The 19,552-nt window shown below is 43.7% G+C and overlaps 1 long non-coding RNA gene and 1 pseudogene across 1 annotated transcript; one reads left to right on the top strand and one right to left on the bottom strand.

Annotated features, from left to right (window-relative positions):
* Positions 1-1,048: 1,048 nt before the first annotated feature.
* Positions 1,049-18,328, top strand: LOC102137199 (pregnancy-specific beta-1-glycoprotein 3-like; annotated as a pseudogene).
* Positions 12,959-17,506, bottom strand: LOC135968326 (uncharacterized). The gene is made up of 2 exons (XR_010582994.2): positions 14,496-17,506; positions 12,959-14,186 (listed from the first exon to the last, which is right to left on the bottom strand). It is a non-coding gene; the product is annotated as an uncharacterized lncRNA (long non-coding RNA).
* Positions 18,329-19,552: the final 1,224 nt, after the last annotated feature.

The following is a 19,552-nucleotide window of genomic DNA, read 5'->3' as shown; positions in this document are numbered from 1 at the left end:
GTGAGCAATGTCCCTCTAAACAGGATCTCTGGCGACTGCCTGTTCCTTCTTTACAGAGAGCAGCTTGGCTATGTCAAAACCCTCAGGACAGACCCCTGGGTATGTCAGCACATGGAGGGCTGAGCCCATCATGACCACGGAGTAAGTTGGGATGAATCTCTCCAGCTCTGAACCCCTGTTCTGTCCCAGGCTCCCCTTCCTGCGTCTCAACGAGCCATGTTCCACGGGGTTCCTGGGTAACTCCCCACTTCCTCCTGCACCACCATGGGGAACGTGTGGTAATTACAGGACACTCAGATGGGGAGAGACGAGACGACACCAAAAATGGTCAGGAAGAAATGAGAAACCCTGAGCCCCAGCTCAGCCACCAGTCTCCAGGGAGCAATAGAGTGACTAAAACTGTCCTTTAACCATGGAACTCACAGCCCCCACTGAGCAACCAGCACAGGCCTCTCCTCCCAAGAGACATGAGAGATTCACCCTGCACGCCTCCAGGAAGGACACTTTCCTCTGGGACACCCAGGTCCTGAATGTTCATCCTTGGCAGCTGCAGCCAAGCTAGACACAATTAGAGAAAGGAAGGGTTCCTGTCATCAGCCAACACACAACTCACCCACAGCACAATGGGGTGTCCCTGTGACAGGGACCTGGTGCAGCTCCAGCCTCCTGCACTGAAGGGGAGAGCCAGATGGGGAGGAAAGAAGGCAAAGGGCGTGAATGTGCACCCGACCCAGACCCATGGGGACAGCTGGAGGCTGAGGCCCAGGACTGTGCTTGCCCAACCTACAGGGTATGTGTGTGTCTGCGTGTGTCTCTTTTGTGTGTGTGTTTATGTTTCTGCACACAGTGTGTGTTGAGGTTTGGTGACAGAATCACTGCTGAAACAGACAGAGGCCTCCACAATTCCCAGGTACCTGACACACAGACAAAAGGAAAAAGAGAAGGAGGGACAAGGAGGCAGGACTGAGAGGGGAAGGGAAAGAGAAGTGTCCTGGGCACAGACCCCGCCCATGAGCCTGAGAAGTGCACCTGCCCCAGGAAGAGGCTCAGCACAGAAGGAGGAAGGACAGCACAGCTGACAGCCGTGCTCAGAAAGTTTCTGGATCTCAGGCTCATCTCCAGAGAGAACACGCAGGCGGCACAAGCCATGGGGCCCCTCTCAGCCCCTCGCTGCACACTGCACATCACCTGGAAGGAGCTCCTGCTCACAGGTGAGGAGAGAACTTCCTGGGAGAGGACAGGAGGAGGAAGCAGAATGATTGGATGGGGTTTCCTGGAGAGGATGGGGTTCTAAGAAATAAAAGAAGCCAGCACTTTGGGAGGCTGAGGTGGGCGGATCATGAGGTCAGGAGTTCAAGACCAGTCTGGTCAACACAGTGAAGCCCTGTCTCTATGAAAAATACAAAAAATTAACCAGCTGTGGTGGTGTACTCCTGTAATCCTAGCTACTCGGAAGGCTTAGGCAAGAGATTTGCATGAACCTGGGAGGCAGAGGTTGCAGTGAGCCAAGATCTCGATACTTCATGCCAGCCTGGGTGACAGTACAAGATTCCATCTCAAAAAAAAAAAAAAGAAGAAGAAAGAAAAACAAAAAAACAGAAAAGAAGGCTCTGTTGGAGTCTGGATAGGGGAAAATACACCAGAGAGGGACATGGGTCAAAACAGGAAAATCACATTGAACCGGAATTGGTAAGAGGTAGGAAAATCTCAAGTGTTCTGTTTTCCTGGTTAATCATCACTGGACACCACATTTTGAAAAATGACAATAATAACTATTATCAGATGACACTTCAAATGAAAATATAAGCGGGGCATGAAACACTGTCCTCAGCAAAAAACCTCAACAATTGGGGAAAGAATAAAAGAAACAACCCAGGCATGGAGGGCCCTGGGAACCTTCAAATCTACAGAAGTCTGCAGCCTGTCTCAGACACTGGGGTACAACCAAGATCACAAAAGTCCCTGTCCTCATGGAGCTCACTCTGTCATGGGAAGGAAGACAAATATGCAAAGAGATCTAGAATGTGAGGTCAAGTGTTGACAAGAGCTCCGGAGGGAGCAGAGCAGGGAAAGGTCAGAAAGGGAAGACCCAGGGTCTCTGAAGGAGGTGTCAGGAAAGAAGTCTAAGGATGCCCTGATGTGAGCAGGACCTGAGGGTGGTGTGCAGGGAGCCGTGAAGATCCCTGGGGAAGAGGATTCCAAACAGAAAACTGCCAAGGTCAGAAGGGTTGAAGGAACGGGGATCATGCTGCTGACCTTCACCCAGTAGGACAGTAGGACACACACACACAAACACACACACACACAAAAGGGGTGTATGTGTGTGTCCTACTGTCCTACTGGGGTGTGTGTGTGTGTTTGTATGTGTGTGTGTGTATCTTCAAGGCTGATGATTGAAGAGATCTTCTCAGGACCCAGGGCCCAATGTTTTCACCCCCATACATAGGTCTCAATATTGACTGATGCTCTCTCCACCTCCTAGCATCACTTTTAATCTTCTGGAACGCGCCCACCACTGCTCAAGTCACAATTGAAGCCCAGCCAACCAAAGTTTCCGAGGGGAAAGATGTTCTTCTACTTGTCCACAATTTGCCCCAGAATCTTACTGGCTACATCTGGTACAAAGGGCAAAAAACGGACTTCCACCTTTACGTTACATCATATGTAAAAGATACTGAAACAGTTATAGCTGGGCCTGCATACAGTGGACGAGAAACAGTATATTCCAATGCATCCCTACTGATCCAGAATGTCACCCAGAAGGACACAGGATCCTATACCATACAAATCATAAAGCGAGGTGACAGGACTGAAGGAGAAACTGCACATTTCACCTTATATCGTGAGTGATTCCACATGATCCCTGGGTGTTGGGGGGCGGGGGTCACTTCTACTTTGCACATACAGGATTGTCAGGCCTGGACTGTGCCTTTGTCCCTCTCTGCATTATGTCCCATGTTGGGGTTTTGGTATTTAGTGCAGGACACACACAGAGGAGACAAACTTCAACAGATCAGAATTCCTTTCCTGCCTCCAGACCCTGCAGACACTTGTTGCACAAGAAGGACAGTCTGATGGGGGGTGCTCAGCACGAGGAGATCAGCCTCAGCCAAGCACCTCATGCCCTCTTCATAAACCTTACCCTGAGAAACACCCTGGAGAACTGAGTAGGGCTTTGCCTAAGGGGCAAAGATACTCTCAAAGAAGCTCAGCTCTAGAAGATTCAACCCCAGACCCCTGTCCCTTAATCCTTACTCCAGATAAAGCTGAGGAGCCTGTGCCAGGGCTCGGTTGTGGCAGGGCTTACTGGGACCAAGGATTCACCAGCTGTCTGAGGACTGTGTCTCCTGGAGCTGCTCACTGCCAGGGCTCAGCTCTCAGAGGCTCATCTAGGCAAGGACAGAGCTTTCTTCACCTGACACTCAGAGTGAAGAGGACAGAAAGACAAGCTTTGTAGGCCATCAGCCAACTGTCTTGCAAGGCTTAGGACACTCCAGAGAAACTCTAATGTCCCCGGAAGCAGAAACAGAAGAGAGAAAATGTACCTGGCAGCAGCTTGTCCACAGGGATCTGACCTAAAGCTGCTCCCTCATGGAAGTGAATAATAATAAATGCTGTTTGTGTGAACACCTCCACTGTGCCAAACATTAGGTCAGGTGACTGTGAAGAATTTACAATTTATTCACAGATAGCATGAAAAGCCACAGTCCATTTGCCATTTAGCTTATTTGACTGAGAGAAAACTGAGGCACAGGAAGGCACCGTCACTGAACCAGAGTCACACAAACACAAAAGGCAGATCAGGGTCACATGAGGTCTGTCTGCAGCCACAGGCCCATCCTCTCCTCCACCAGAAGTGAGGGCTTATTGGGTTCCAAGGACCCCATAGTCAATTATTGTCTCAAATCGTCTCTTCTTAGGCATTCAAACCTCAGAGGAGTGAGAGCAAATGGTCAGCTGATTAGTCTGTTCTCCAGAATTAAATCACCTGTCTCAACTGTCAGAGTCAGTGCAAAAAATGTCCAGGCCTCCCCCTCAGATCTTAACCCCTATCACTGAACCTGAAATCCTGTTTCCCAAAGTGTCCATGTCACTGGCATGACAGGATAAAGGAGAGAATCTTGTTTTCTTTCCCCACTCACACCCCGCACCAGCACAGGCCCAGTGAGAGACACACACTCAGGAGCTCTCGCATAACAAATGAAGGAATTGAATGAAGAAATGAATGGTCCATAACTGCTTTACAGAGTGGACCTCAGATGCAGCACCCTAGGAGGTCTAGCCACACCTGTTTCTTGTCCTTCAGACGCTGACACTCATGTTTCATCCCCCCACTACCTCTTGCTCCTAAAGACACCACATCTCATGTAACTCTGAAGCTCTTTGGGCACGGGAGGATTTTCAGGGCTCCCTGGTCCTGGACTGTGGAAATGGGGTCACCTGGCCCCTGGGGTCTCTGAAGTCACTGTAGCCCCCATTGTTCACTGCCAGGCTGTCTCTGCCTCTCTCTGCTTCTCTGTGTCCCTCATCTTCCTCCCACTTCATTCTAACTGGCAAGCCCTGCCCTGCACAGCTTCTTCCTCCACTCCTAGGCCTTCCCCAGACACTCCCTCTAACTAGGCTGACTGTTCTATTATTACTCAAATCAGCCTCCCTAGTGGATCAGGGGTTAGAGATTTTCAAGGATAGTTTCAGGGGCACAGGACTAAAAAATGGGTACTGCTGATTGTTTGGGGGATGGAATCATGGGGGTGGAGGGAAATGATCTGTTTGTGCTTGAATTCACCTCTAGGTGGGGACCACGAGACTGGCTGAGCCATTAGTCATGGGTATGAATGAGATCAGCCTGTTGCCAGAATGCAAAGAATGAGAAACATCTCAAAAGACCAATCTCAGGTTCTACAATAGTGATGTTATCTATAGGAGCAATTAGTTACAAGTTTTGTAAACTCTGGCCAAATGACATTTGAGGAGTAAGGGATTATAGAAACTATGCCTACATTTTAGCAGAATTCAGTTTCCTCCTATAATCTTAGTCTCATGGTCTTTCACCAGTTTTACAAAGGCAATCCCTGGGCAAAAGAAGGGTATTAGTGTTATGGAGGAACTATTATCATTCTTGCTTCAAAGTTAAACCATAAACTACATTCCACCCATGGTTAGCCTGGCCTATGTCCAGGAATGAGTGAGGACAGCCAGCCTGAGACTAGATGCCAGATGGAGTCAGCCATGCTAGTTTGCTGTCATTGTTGTAATCTTTGCACTGACTCACCAGGGTGTCAAAGGCTGGACAGGTCTGCAGTCTCCAAAGCCCATGGACTGATTTCACCCATTTCACTTGTGACTCCATCCTCAACCTACTGTGGAGCTCACATTCTCCAGTCACTTCCTAGAGACTTCTGGTTTCCTGTCAGGCATATAACAAACTTGAAATTTGTCACTCGGTTCTAACAGTAAGTAAAAAGCTGAACAAACTCAAAAGTCAACAACTCATTAAAATCCCTCAGAGATGGCCAGTCACAGTGGCTCACGCCTGTAATCCCTGAACTTTGGAAGGCTGAGATGGGTGGATCACGAGGTCAGGAGATTGAGACCATCCTGGCTAACATGGTGAAACCCCGTCTCTACTAAAAATACAAACAAATTAGCCAGGCGTGGTGACGGGCACCTGTAGTCCCAGCTACTTGGGAGACTGAGGAAAGAGAATGGCATGAACCCAGGAGGCAGAGCTTGCTTGAGCCACGGTCGTGCCACTGAACTCCAGCTTGGGCAACAGAACAAGACTCCGTCTCAGATAAAAAAAAAAGAAAAAAGGGGCTGTTAGAGAAATGTAGAATGCTTTAGATGATTACTGGTGGATTGCACACAGCTGAGGAAAGAATCTTTTAGCTTGAGGATGTGTCAATAGAAACTTCCAAAAATGAAACAGGAAAGTTCAAAAAGAGTGTGGGGAAAAAAAGTTGAACAACAAATTCAACTTCATATTTAACATTCTTTATTGACAATAGCAATTTTTCAATTTTGTAGTTGCGGGACAACTACCAAGGCTGTAACATACACATAATGGGAATACTGGTGGTTTCGGGGACCTGTTGAAGTTGGCCAGGTGTGTGCTATCTGATGATTTTACTGCCTGTGCCACATACGATTGTTTCCTGATGATGATGCCATATTCACAAGTTGGGATTCTTCGTGTGGGGGACACATGAGCCGTTGGCATGTCACTTAGACTCTTCCTAATTCACACAAACTGAAAATCTAGTTGTATTTCCTGAGACTGGGAGAAAATGAAGAAAGAATTTCACATATCTGTTTTGGGCTCCTCCCCATTTTTCCAAACTGCATGGAAATTAGAAACAGGGAACTCTTTTTATATTTACTAACATAACACACATCCCTTCTTTTAATTCGGCATCATTCCTCCCTTTATGTAATAGACACACTGGCCAGTTCTGTCCTTTTAACGGGACTCTCTCTACTTAAGGACTTGCTAATTTCAAATCACGTTTGGCATCTTTTTTGAGCATAATGTGATCCTGCTGGAATTCACCCCACACCTAAACCTTAATTGGGTATCAAGAGAAATACTACTACCAGCAATTGATCTTAGATGTTTGGACCATCAGTAAAAATTTCCACTTATGACAACATTTTAATGTTTCCTCCAAACATTTTAATGTTTTGTTACTAGAGTCAAAACATAACATGAGGTCTAAACTCCTGACATTTTATGGGAAAATTACAGTATCACAAATTGAGCATCCCGAATGCAGAAATCCAAAATCTGAAATGCCCCAAAATCCAACACTTCTGACCACTGATGTGGTGCTAAAAAGAAGTGCTCACTGGAGCATTTTGGATTTTAAATTTTTCAGATTTGGGATGCTAAACCATTACATCTATTGCAAATATTCCAAAATAAAAAGAAAGTTAGAAATCCAAAACACTTGGTTTTAAGCTTTCTGCATAAGGAACATTTTATCTGCATGAACTATAGGCATGAAGCTGTACAGGAGATCTCTAGAACCTCCTCATCCTGCATAACTGAAACTGCACACCCACAGAACAATGCCCTATTTCCCCGACCCCAGCTCCTGGAAACTACTATTCTACTCTCTTACTCACTCTGGAATCCACTGCTATTTGGTACATAGAGTAGTCAAACTCATATAATCAGAGAGTAGAAATGTCTAATGAGGGAAAGTATCTGCAAGACTTCTTCCCAAATATTGGTCTAATAGTCACCAAACACAAATGGTCCATGAGGGCCAGACTTCCATCATCAGTTCATGTTTGCCCTCTCCATCAGTCAGTTCTGCATTTGCAAACATCCACATGTATTTCTAGAAAGATCCACATGGTCCTCACCTGCCCTCTACAGGGGGAAGGGAACATCATGGACCCAGAACAGAGAACATGGTCTTGGTCCAAAGTTATCAGCTCTTGCCTGTCCCCTTCACTCTTTGTAGGTCATTCCTTGGACTCTGCTCTATCTTTAGAGGTCACTGGCTAAAGTCAGTCACTATGAGACAGCTGGGAAAACTGCCCCACCTTGTGGCTCCACTACCTGATGACTGAACTGACCTCCAAGCTTGACTCTGGTCTCCCCAGTGTTATTTCTACTGAAGTACGCAGTCCCAGGCCAGGCTTCACAGTACTCAAAGGGCTTAAGGACAATGGGAAGTTCCATCATCTATATCTAGGATGTCCTTGGAAAGGGAAGCTGCAGAGAAAACATACCTTGGGGGGCAAAGTAAGACTGAAACTAAGATGATTCCAGCACCACATGCTCCAGGTGAGGACCACAGGGTGACCAGGCAGGCAGTTGGAGTGGGAGGGACTCAGAGTCACCAGGGGCTGTGACTGCTGGTCCTGTATCTTGCCATGACCCAATGCTGCTGCTCAATACACATTTGAGAAAGTCTGTGCTTCTCACACATGAAGCAGGTAGCCTCACAATCTCTGAGCCCTCAGATTGCCATGCATCTGTCTTGTAACACACACACATCTGCCATGGGCTTTTAAGGAGTGGGGTGCGCTGAGAGGTGGGAAATGCCATCTCCGATTTAAAAATGTCTTTGGAGGAATCAAAGGTGCCATACAGGGCAATCTTCTCTCTGTTATCTGCATAGTGGAGACTCCAAAGCCCTACATCTCCAGCAGCAACTTAAGCCCCAGGGAGGCCGTGGAGACTGTCATCTTAACCTGTGATCCTCACACTCGGGATGTAAGCTACCTGTGGTGGATAAGTGGTCAGAGTCTCCCTATCAGTCACAAGTTGAAGCTGTCCAAAAACAACAGGACCCTCATTATATCTGGTGTTACAAACGATACTGCAGGACCCTATGAATGTGAAATGAAGAACCCAGTGAGTTCCAGCCGCAGTGACCCAGTCACCCTGAATCTCCTCCGTGAGTATTTTCTGTTCCTCTGTGTGTCAGGCTGCCATCCCAAATACACATGGCCAGAGGCCAGGCCTCTCAGTCCCTCTCAGGTGCAAGTACAAAGACCTTTACCCCTGGACATCAAAACTGGCCATGACTACTAAGAGTAGGCTTAGGCTTGATCAACAATGGGAGAGAAGAGGCTGCTCCTGTCATGGGAGACTCAGGGTCCACAGCTTATGATGGGAGAAACAGGGGAATGTCTCAGGCTCCAGATCAGTGAACACAGCAGGGATTTGGCTGGGACTTCAGTGTTGTGACTTAGCTCATAGGGTCACTGTGGCCCTTCCATAGACCAGGATTTTCCCTTCCCTCTGACAACATCAGCTGTGCCTTTATTCTCTTTGCTCCAGATGGCCTGGATGCCCCCACCTTTTCTTATTCATACACCTATTACCATACAGGGGAACTTTTCAAGCTCTCCTGTCTCACAGACTCTCTGGCAGAGCATTCTTGGCTAATTGATGGGAAGTTCCAGCAATCAGCACAAGTGTTCTTTATCCCCCAAATCACTAAAACATATACAGGGGTCTATGTCTGTTTCATCCATAACTCAGTCACTGGTGGAACAAATCTCATAATCAAGAGGATCATAGTCCCTGGTAAGTGGATCCCTGGAGCACTGGCAATATGTTTTCCAGTGAAGTCTATCTGGTTATTCTGGCTGTCAGAAAAGAGCCATCTTCCCTCTGCAAAGGGAGAGGGAAAATCAAAAACCCAGGACAGGGAATATGTTTCTGCTCCAAAACCGCCGGCTCTTGCCTGTCGCTTTGCTCTTTCTAGATCATTCTTTAGACTGCATACTAACAATGAACAATGTGAAAGGAAATTAAGAAAAGAATTTCAATTTACATTAACATCAAAAGGAATAAAATATATTGGAATAAGTTTAACCCAAAAGTCAAAGGGTTATACCCTGAAAACTCCAAAACATTACTGAAAGATGACATCAATATATGGAAATACATTTCATTTCCATGGATTGGAAGAATCAATATTGTTAGGAAGACAATACTACCCAAAGTGATCTGCACATTCAATGCAACCCCTACCAGAATCCCAGTAACATTTTTTGCACAATTGCAAAAATCTGTCCTAAATCTCACCTGACAGGCTCTTATTAATGACTGCCATGACAGAGACACTGAGAAAAAGATGCAACCATGAAAAGGTGGAAAGATTTGATGATGTAGAAAATAGCAATCAGCCTTTCTCACATCCCAAAGCCTTCAAAAATATACTAGTGCAGCATGGCCAGTATGGAATTGACCAAAAACTAATCACCAAGCTAGAAATGTGGTGTGAGAAAAAAAAAAGGGGGGGCAAGAATATATTTGGCTTATCACCTCCCACTTTTGTGTACTAATCTGATGCTGAAAAGAAATGCTCACTGGAGCATTTTAGATTTTGAATCTTTCAGATTTGGGATGCTCAACTAGTAAGTATATGAAAAATATTTCAGAATCAAAAAAATCATTTTTTGTCCTAAGTCTTATGCATAAGAAACACTCAATCTGTGTGAACTGTAGGCATCAAACTGTACAGCAGATCTCTAGAACCTCCCGGTCTTGCATAACTGAAACTGCATACACATGAACAACGTCTAATTCTCCCCACTCCCAGTTTCTGAAAACCAGCAGTCTCTTCTCAAATTCACTCTGGAATCCACTTCCATGAAGTCCCTAGAGTAGTCAAACTCATGGAATCAGAGAGTAGAGTGTCCAATGGAAGAAAATATTTGCAAAACTTCTCCCCAAATTTCTCTCATATCCATCAAACACACATGGTCCATGAGGACCAGATTTCCAGCAGTTCATTGCCACCCTTTCCACCAGTCAGTTCTGTATTTGCAAATATCCACATGTATTTCTGGAAAGATCCACATAGTCCTCACCTGTCCTCTGCAGAAGGAGGGAAAACTTAAAGAACCCAGAACAGGGAACATGGTTCTACTCCAAAGGCACCAGCTCTTGCCTGTCCCCTTCACTCTTTCTAGATCATTCCTCGCACTCTGCTCTATCTTTGGAGGTCACTGGCTCAAGTAAGTCATCATGAAACACCTGTAGAAAACTGCCCCACCTTGTGCCTCCACTGCCTGATGACTGAACTGACCTCCAGGCTTGACTCTGGTCTCCCCTGTCTTATTTCTGCTGAAACATCCAGTCCCAGGCCAGGCTGCTCAGTATCTTCAGGGTTTCGGGACAATGGGAAGTCCCATTATTACTCATCTCTAGAATGTCCTTGGAAATGGAAGCTGCAGAGAAATCACATCTAGCGGGGCAAAGTAGGATGGAATTTGGAAGAGATCCAGCAGTTACACATTCCAGGTAAGGAACCCAAGGTGAGCCAGCGAGTCAGTTGATTACAGAGGGACTGGGAGGGGTACCAGGGGCTGTGACTCCCACTCACGTGTCTGTCCATGACCCAACACTGCTGCTCAATTCACACTTGAGAAAGTCTGTGCTTCCCTAAGACAGAGCAGGTGGCCTCACAGTCTTTGAGCCCTTAGGTCATCATGCATCTGTCTCCTGACACACGCGCCAGCTGTTGACTTTCAAGGACTCAGGAGGGCTGAGAGGTGGGAGATGCCAACTCTGATTGAAGGATGTCTGTGGAGGAATCAAAGGTGCCACACAGGACAATCTTCTCTCTGTTATCCACACAGCGGTGCTGCCCAAGCCCTACATCACCAGCAACAACTTCAACCCCATGGAGAATAAGAATGTTGTAGCCTTAACCTGTGAACCTAAGACTCAGAACCATACCTATGTGTGGTGGGTAAATGGTCAGAGCCTCCCGGTCAGTTCCAGGCTAAAGCAACCCGGTGAAAACAGGATCCTCATTCTAGCCAATGTCACAAGAAATGACACAGGACCCTATGAATGTGAAATACGGGACCGATTTGGTAGCATCTTCAGTGACCCTGTCACCCTGAATGTTCTCTGTGAGTACCTTTGTGGCCAGGTCACGAGCTTAAATACAAACGACCAGAGGCCAGGCATCTCAGTCTCTCTCAGGTCCAAGTACAGACACTTTTATTTCTGGACACCTGAGCTGGCCATGACTCCCTGCCCTGGGAAAACCTGGGTAGGCACAGCCTTAACCAAGAATATAAGGGGAGGGGATGCTCCTGTCATGGGAGACTTGGGGTCTACAGCCTGTGATGGGTCTAAGCCTGAGAACCTTAGGCCTCATCTCAGTGAACAGAGAGGGGGTTTGGCTGGGACTTGAGGGTGTGTCTTGGCTCAGAGTGACACTGTATCCCTTTAAGAGACCAGGAGCATCCCCTTCCCTCGGATGACATCACCAGTGGCTTTATTCTCTTTACTCCAGATGGTCCAGACTTCCCCAGCATTTTCCCTCCGTTCACCTATTACCATTCAGGAGAAAACCTCTACTTGTACTGCTTCGCGGACTCTAACCCACCAGCAGAGTATTCTTGGACGATTGATGGGAAGCTTCAGCAATCAGGACATAAGCTCTCTATCCTCCAAATTACTACAGAGCATAGCGGGCTCTATGGTTGCTCTGCTCGTAACTCAGCCACTGGCAGGGAAATTTCCACATTCAAGAAAATCAAAGTCTCTGGTAAGTGGATCCTGCATCATTGGCAATAGGGTTTTAGGTGGAGTCTATCTGGCTTTCAGAGAAGAGTCAGGAAAACATTTTTATTCCCAGCCTGTGTCCCATGGGCGGAAGCAAATCCTAAATTCTCCTGAACCCTCCCAATTTGTCTCTACAGACTATCTTCTCCTTGTTTTACTGTTTTCTCATGGTTGACCTTGTGTCCAGCCTGAGAAAGGTTGGGAGGGGGCTTTGTCAGCCCTGAGCCCTAAGTGGTGGAAGAGGCTTCACAGAGGGACAAGAAGGAGAGTCCTCAAGATCAAGTTGCTTCTCGCTGTCACCGACACATCCCTTTCTGCCACATCTTTGTTTTCTTTTACCTACTCCCTGAGCTAAAAGGAACATCTGAGGCTTTGAAACAAGCTCACAATTTTCCTCCAAATGAGAGGAGGAAGGCCCTTGCATGAGGGAGGAGCAACTCAGACTGCTCCCTGCTTTGCTCCGGGCTCCTCTGGTGACGCCCTGCCTGACTCCACCTGGGGTGGGACCAGCATGATGGAGAAAGAGGCCTGGTGGCCTGTCCTGAATTCGGATAAATCGAGCTGCCAGTTGAAGTGAAGCCTAGGCTGCAGGGAAATAAGAAGAGAGGGAGCCTTGGGGCAGACTCTTGAGCTGTGTCCTGGCTCTGAAATCACCGGCTGTATGAGGTTGTGGGCATAGCACGTGGGACACAGCACAGAGGACAGTGAGTGATGCACACTTGGAGAAATAGGGAGATTCACCTCTGGGGCTCTGCATGGCAGGAAAGGGGCAATGCCAAAAAGTGTATATTTATAGAGAGGGTAAGACTACTGAACACTTCATATGTATCTAATATAAGACTTATCATTAACTATTTCTAAGCGTGCAATTTAGTGTTGTGTAACCATCACACTATCCATTTCCAGAACTTTTTCCTTTTACCATATTAAACCTCTGTACCCAATAAACAGTAACTCTCACTCCTTCTCCCCATAACCCTTAGAACCCAGCATTCTACTTTCTGTCTCTATGTAACTGGCTATTCTATCTTTTATAAATGGAATTATATATTTATTATCCTTTTGTGTCTGACTTATTTCAGTTAGCATAATATCTTGAAAGTTCATCCTTTTTGCACGATGTATTGGAATTTTATTCCTTTTTATGGTTGAATAATATTTCGATGTATAGACATACCTCATTTGCTTACCCACTTATCTTTCAATGGACTTTTCCGTTGTTTCCATTTTTTGGCTACTGTGGGTAATGCTTCTCTGAACATCAATGTGCAAATATTTGTTCAAATTTCCTTCAATTCTATATGGAGCATGTCCAGAAGTGGAATTGCTGGATCAAATGGTAATTTATTGTTTAATTTTTTGAGAAACAGCCACACCATCTTTTACAGTGGCTATAACATTTCCCATTCCCACCAGCAATGCACTAGAGCTCCAATTTTTCCACCTATTTGAAAACACTTGTTGCTTTGTGTTGCTGTCATTGTTGTTTATCAAAGCCATCCTAAAATGTGTGAGGTGGTGTCACATAGTGGTTTTGATTTGCATATCTCTAAGTATTCGTGACGCTGAGGAACTTTGCATGGACTTATTATATATTTGTATATCCTCGTTGGAGAAAACTATTTTAATCCTTTGTTCATTTTTTAATTGGGTTATTGAATGTTTGTTGTTTTTGACTTGTAGTTTTCATGTATTCTGGAAATTAATTTCTTATCACACATAATTTGCAAATATTTTTCTCATTTCTTGGGTTGTCTTTTTGCTCTCTTGATGTTATTCGGTATATAAAAGGCTTTGATTTTTATGAAATCCAATTTATCCATTTCATTTGTTGCCTATGCTTTTGTTGTTACAACCAAGAAATCATTGTGAAATCCAATATCATGAAGATTTTCTCCTATGTTTTCTTCTAAGAGTTGTAGAGTTTTTGCTCTTACATTTAGATCTTTGATCTATTGTGGGTTAATTTTTGTATATGGTGTTAGGTAAAGGTTCCACTCATTCTTGCCCTTGGATATACAGCTTGCCCAATATCATTTCGTCAGAACACTGTCCTTTCCCCCATTGAATGATCTTGGCACACTCGATGAAAATCATTCGGCCATATATGCAAGTATTTCTTTCTGGGCTCTCTGTTCTATTTCATTAATTTCTTTTTTTTTTTTTTTTTTTTTTTTTTGAGACGGAGTCTCACGCTGTTGCCCAGGCTGGAGTGCAGTGGCGCGATCTCGGCTCACTGCAAGCTCCGTCCCCGGGTTCCCGCCATTCTCCTGCCTCAGCCTCCTGAGTAGCTGGGACTACAGGCGCCCGCCACCGCGCCCGGCTAATTTTTTGTATTTTTAGTAGAGACGGGGTTTCACTGTGGTCTCCATCTCCTGACCTTGTGATCCGCCCGCCTCGGCCTCCCAAAGTGCTGGGATTACAGGCTTGAGCCACCGCGCCCGGCCTATTTCATTAATTTCTATGTCCTCTTCTATGCCAGTACCACACTGTATTCGTTACTGGGGCTTTGTAGTAAATGCTGAAATCAGGAAGTGTGAGTCCTCCAGCTTCATTCTTCCTCTTCAAAGTTGTTTGTCTATTTAGAGTCATGAGATTGAATATAAATTTTAGGACAGATTTTTCTTTTACTGCAAAAATGACACTGAGATTCTGATAGGTATTGTATTGAATCTGCAGCTCACTTTGGGTAGCATTGTCCTCCTGACAATATTGAGTCTTCTAATTCATGAAAATAAAATGTCTTTCAATTTACTGATGTCATCTTTAATTTCTTTCAGTAATATTTTGTGGATTTCAGGTATAATCATTTCACCTCTTTGGTTAAACTTATTCCTAAATATTTTATTCTTTTTGATATTAATAGAAATTAAATTTTTGTCTTAATTTCCCTTCAGATTGTTCATGGTTAGTGTATTGAAATATGACTTATGTTTGAATGTTGATTTTGTATTGTGCAACATTACTGAATTCATTTATTAATTCTAATAGGTTTGTTCCACCTTTAGGATTTTCTACATATAAGTTCAAGTTATCTGCGAACAGAAATAATTTAACTCCTTTCTTCCAAATTGAATACCTTTTTTTAAATACTTGCCTAATTTTTCTGACTAGACCTTTCAATACTACGTTGAATAGAAGTGTCAAAAGCAGCATCCTTGTCTTGTTCCTGCTCATACAGGGAAACCTTTCAGTCTTTCTCCGTTGCATATGATGTTAGCATTGGGTTTTTCACATATTGTCTTTATGTTGTGGTGGTTTCCTTCTATTCTTAGTTAGAATGTTTTTATTATGAAAAAATACTGAATTTCATCAAATGCTTTTATTGATTCAATCTCATTACTGATTATAGTTCTATTCATATTTTTGTGTTTTTCTAGGAATTTGTCTATTTCATCGAGGTTATCCAATTTATTGGCATACAATTACTTATAGTACTTTCATAATCATTATTTTATTAGAATTGGTAGTAGTTGCTTCATTTTCTTTTTGTTTTTTGTTTTTTGTTTTTGTTTTGTATTGTTTTTTGGAACAGAGGCTCTCACTCTGTAGGCCAGTTCAGGCTGAAATACAGTGGTGTGATTATGGCTCACTGCAGCCTCAACCTCCTGGCTCAAGCAATTCTCCTCCTCCTTAAGCCTCCCAAGATACTAGGACTACAGATGCATGCCACCATGCCCAGCTCGTTGGTTTTGTTTTGTTTTGTTTTGTTTTGTTTTTGTAGAGACAGGGTCTCCCCTGGTTACCTATGCTGGTCCAAACACCTGGCCTCAAGAAATCCTCCCATTGTGACCTCCCAAAGTGCTAGGATTAAAGCATGATGCACCATGGTCAGACTGCATTTTCATGTCTGATTTTAGTAATTTTAATCTTCTCTCTTTTTTTCTTAGTCAGTCTAGTTAATGGTCGTCAGTTTTGTTGATTTCATTTTGAAGAATCAACTTTTGGTTTCATTAATTTCCTCTATTCTTTTTCTATTCTCCATTTTATTTTTGTCCACTCTAATCCTTATTGTTTCCTTCATTCACTGTGCTTGGGTTTAGTTTGTTTTTCTTTCATATCCTGAAGTATTAATGTAGGTTGTTGATCTGATATCTTTCTTCTTTTTTAATGTAAGAGTTTACAGTTATAAATTTCTTGCACAAGACTCTTAACTTCTCTGAATCTCTGATTCCTCACCTGAAAATTGCAATGAGAGAGCTTGCTTCATACCATTCTTTTAAATGTTTAAGGCAGTCAGTGAAACAAGATGACACACACAGACAAACCAATGTCAGCTGCTATATTACTTCCATCATCATTAGCCTTGAGGTCAAATAGTCCTAGAATCAAATGTCAGATCCACCTATTACTAGCCATATGACACCAGGAAAGTTTTCACACTACTCTAAGCTTCTGTCTTTTCATTGGCAAAATGGAAATAATGTCTACCTAACAGGATTATTGTGTGAATTAAATGAGGTACAAGTAAAGTATTTAGCACACGGCCTGGCATACAGGACATGCCCCTCAACAGTAGCTAACTGTTTCCATATATATATAGAAAAAGAGGTAACACATAAAACACTAGGACATGGTGACTGACTGCTTGTGGGAAAGAAAGGAAAAAAGCTAAGTGCAAAGAATCAAGCCTGCTATGTTAGTTTTTACCAACTGACATGAATCCAGGATGGGATTAGACATACAAGATAATTTATCAGGGAAGGCACTTGTGAGGGAATGTGGGGCAGGCATGAAGGTAGTGTGGGAGAACCCACAGACAGCTATGCAAAGCTGACTACTCTGAAAAAGAAACAGAAAGAAATTTTAGGTTACAATGCAGTTCTAAGAGACTTTTTGCAAGGCTGATAGGGAGTCCTCCAACCAGCCACTCATTAGAGTTAAAGAGAGCCTCAGAGAACTAGGCTTGCTTTCACACTCTTGCTGGGAGCCTGTGGGAAGGAAGATTTCTGTACAAAGGAGGTGGTGAATTTGAAATGCACTGACCTGGGCCTTCTGTCAATCAGGTCCCTTTCATCCATATAGATATAAAACTCTTAGTTCCAATGAATGAGACCTGGCAGGGTCTCATTCATGGCTGCCACAACAGAGACTCTGAGAAAAAGATGCAACCATGAAAAGGTGGAAAGGCAGAAAGTTCTAATGACACAGAAAGTAGCAATCAGCCTTCCTCACATCTGAAAGTTTTCTGAACTATCTGAGTGCAGTAGAGAATTGGCAGAGGACTGATCACCAACCTAGAAACATGGTGAGAGGGGGAAAAAAACTGCAAGAACATAATCATCTCCCATCAACTTTCCAACAGAAATGATGTATTCCTTTAAGAAACAATTATAGAGTACCTCATGTTACATCCTTGTTCCTGAGGCTCCCCCCTGTAAAATAACATCACCTCCATTCCATCTTCTCTTTTCTTTCCATGACAGCTCCTTCGGGAATAGGAGATCTATCCTGGGCTTAATCCGATATAGCAGCCATGATGTCATTTCTGTATTTCAGGAAGACTGGTAGGTATGATGGCCTCTCTCTTGTCCTTTTTTGTGCAGGGCCGACTGCCTGCTCCCTGTACCCCGCTGTCTTTTAGACATAGTTATCTCCAGCCTCTGCTCATTTGTTTCTCAGATTCAAATGAGAAACACAGTATCACATTGTGAAACCCTCTTCATTATTTTTCACATCTCTCAATAGTGTAATTCTCTCCATTCCCACAAAGCTCAAACACTTCTCAAAGTATTGCTTGACTTCTTGTCTCCAGACTTTGAAACGTTCCTTGCAAATGACTGCCTCATTATCTTTCTAAAATCTAGTTAATTCACTTAATCAAGAATCTCCAGGAGTCTACTCTAGCCTATTTGGTAACTTCACATTTCTTCTATTTACTAATCCTTCTCACTTCCTTTACCTCTATTTCCTAGTATAATTCCTCCATCCTAATTAGAACTGTCTTCCTACACCACCCTACCCTTTCACCCATATAGATATAAAACTCTTAGTTCCAATGCTACGCCTAAAAACAGGGTGAACTCCCCTCCACCATCTGCACTACAGACTTAACCACTCCCTTCATCACAAGCAATCTCTGACCTCGTGGAGAACAAAGAAATTAGGATTAACCTGTGAACCCGAGACTCACAGCACAACCTATGTGTGGTTGACAGCTTTTCCTGATGACCAATTCATGTGTTCCAAAAAGATACAGAAATGAAGAAGGCAAGGTCCCTACCCCAGGGGACATAAAGCCTAGGACAGGAAATGAGACCTGAAAATAATCATGATACCAAAAAGAAAAAAGTGAAGGCCACAAGAAATCAGAGAAATATGATGGGAAATAAAACCACACGTTGGAATCACTGGAAAACATTTTAAAAGTGGATACTCAACCCCCACCCATGAGTTCCAGTTTAAAGGTCTAGAGAGGGACCCAGGCATTGGTAATTTTTAAGTCTTCCCTGACACTACAAACATGTAAAGAGGATGGAGAATTCTTGTTGTAATAGGTAGAACTTAAAGCTAAATCAATGATTTTCAGCTAGAAGTACTGGAATTACCTAAGGACCTTTTCCAACATACATAAGACTATACCTTTTTGCCCCTAAGTATTAATGGGCTACACCAAGAACTCAGTAATCCAGTTGGGAAACAGAAGCTAAATGGAAAAGCCACCTTATTTGATATGTTAAAATATATATAAAGCATTTTCAAATGAGTGATAAGTGATGCTAAACCTTCTCTAAATAATATTTATGGGAATGTTAATACTATGAGTATTCTACGCTGGGCGAGGTGGCTCACACCTGTAATCCCAGCACTTTGGGAGGCCAAGGCGGGTAGATCATGAAGTCAGGAGATCAAGACTATCCCGGCTAACAAGGTGAAACCCTATCTCTACTACAAATATAAAAACAAAATTAGCCGGGCGTGGTGGCAGGCGCCTATAGTCCCAGCTACGCTTCAGGCTGAGGCAGGATAATGGCATGAACCCGGGAGTCGGAGCGTGCAGTGAGCTGAGATCGTGCCACTGCACTCCAGGCTAGGCGACAGAGCAAGGTTCCGTCTCAAAAGCAAAAATAAAATATAATAACAAAAATAAAAATAAATTTTAAAATGAGTATTCTAAAAAAACTATATGAAATTTCTGGAAATCGAGTATGTTATCAGTCATAGTGTCATATGCACAGAAGTAACTAGATTACTAGATTTCTATGTGAGCTGTGTCTTTACCATAATAAACCTAATAAAAATCTCATTAGATTTTTCACCATAGTCATTTTAAATCTTTGTCATTCCAGGACAGCTGCTTTGATTCTTCTTTGAAGTATTTACAATCAGCTACAGTCCAAAATTGTTTTTTCTTCCAGAAGATATATGGAAAAGACTCTGATGACAACTCTTGAATACAAGTTTCTGATAACTTCAAGATCATACCACTGGACTCTCTGAGAACTTTCAAAATTTTAATGAACAGGCTGATACCTTCATGAAATTCAAGACAAAGAAGAAAAA

Source organism: Macaca fascicularis, chromosome 19, assembly GCF_037993035.2.
Source record: "Macaca fascicularis isolate 582-1 chromosome 19, T2T-MFA8v1.1".
NCBI classification, from domain to species: domain Eukaryota; kingdom Metazoa; phylum Chordata; class Mammalia; order Primates; family Cercopithecidae; genus Macaca; species Macaca fascicularis.
Note: the sequence above shows the minus strand (reverse complement) of the source record. Positions and strands in the feature narration are given on the sequence as shown.